Source organism: Octopus bimaculoides, chromosome 8 (assembly GCF_001194135.2).
Source record: "Octopus bimaculoides isolate UCB-OBI-ISO-001 chromosome 8, ASM119413v2, whole genome shotgun sequence".
Lineage (NCBI taxonomy): Eukaryota > Metazoa > Mollusca > Cephalopoda > Octopoda > Octopodidae > Octopus > Octopus bimaculoides.
This window is the reverse complement of record NC_068988.1, coordinates 81,729,832-81,731,473: the sequence shown is the minus strand read 5'-3', so window position 1 is coordinate 81,731,473 and position 1,642 is coordinate 81,729,832.

The window sequence follows — 1,642 nt, the reverse complement described above, 5'->3', positions numbered from 1 at the left end:
CCCCATATAAACCTTGATGAATGAAGAATTTTCCTTCTAAATTAGTTTTGTCTATATCAAGAAATGAGAGATATGTAAATCATGTAGTTTGCAACGAGCTGTGGTCAGGCTGTCAAGTCAGAGATAAATGCCAGCTATGGACTTTGAAACTAGATCTTTATCATAGACACAGTACAGCTTTTGGGAATTATACTAGTAAATGTCCATCTCCTGAAATCTAGAAAGATAATGGCTGACTTATCAAATTCTCACCTATTTCTTCAGTAAACTAACAACACAGACATCTTGAGCCAGCCAGGGAGCATCTGCATCAGTGGCTCTCAAACATTTTTTACCTATGGACTCCTTTGATTCCTATCTTACTCTACTGGATCTCCATAACCATTTGATGTATATAAGACAAAAATTCCTACTGTATTTTTATAATTAAATATTTTTAGGAATTGTATAAAAGAGAATTAAAATATGTTGTGTATCGTGGAAGTATAAGCAATTTATTGCACATAAATTTTTATAAGATCTTATATGGATCCCGGTTGAGAACCATTGATCTACATTGTCAATCATCTGCAGGAAGTAGCTGTCAAATACTCACTTAAATCCTTTGATGTCTGAAAAAGGGGAGGACTACATATGTTGTTTGAAAAATAATGAAACGGCCATGTCTTTAATTAGAGTTTTACTTGATCAACTCAGATATCTACATTTTTTAGCAGTTTAATTTACTAACCAAAACAGTATGCAGACACTTCTGCTTCTAGAAATAGCAGCCAAATTTCCTTCAAGTCACACCCTACAATTTTGAAAAATTGGACACATCAAACATGACAGTCCAAGCTAGATAGCTGTGTCTGAAGAGGAAAAAGAAACTATTCAATCACACCTGCTGTGCCTTTGATCACAGGTCTGATAGATTCAGACTGAGTTAGAGGTTAGGATAAAATGACAACAACATCACTACTAATTCTGTTTCTTCTCTGAGATCAGTGTAAAACAACAACACCAATTTCAATCTATTGATGAATAATTAATGACGGGGAAACAATCGTTTTGCTGTTTCACTAATTTATGCAGTTTTTGAATTTTTGCTTTTATAGCATTGTGTTTAACATTGTCTGTCTGCCTGCCTATCTATCTATCTATCTATTTCTCCCTCTTTCCCATCCCACCTCTCTATCTCTCACTATATGTATATATATATATATATATATAGATAGATAGATAGATATATGTATGTATGTATATCTATAAGAGAGCAGAATAAAACTGGAGATTTGATTACAATTTTTGTTATTACAGCATCATAAATTCTTAAGACATGTTTTGCATGCGCGTGTGTGCATGCGTGTGTGTATGCGTGTGTGTGTGCACTTTTACATGAACCTGCACACAATGCTCATATACCAGGTGCTTCCAAAATAATGCTACATTTAAGCAATAATGGACTGCTGAATGGCTTCCATTGCACTCACAAGTATTATCAATATCACATTATAAGAATTAGAAAATATTCTCTCTCTCTTTCTCTCTTTTCTTTTTCTCTCCCTCTCTCTTGCTTTACACACACACATAAACACACACACACACACACACACACACACACACACACACACATATATATATATATATATATATATATATA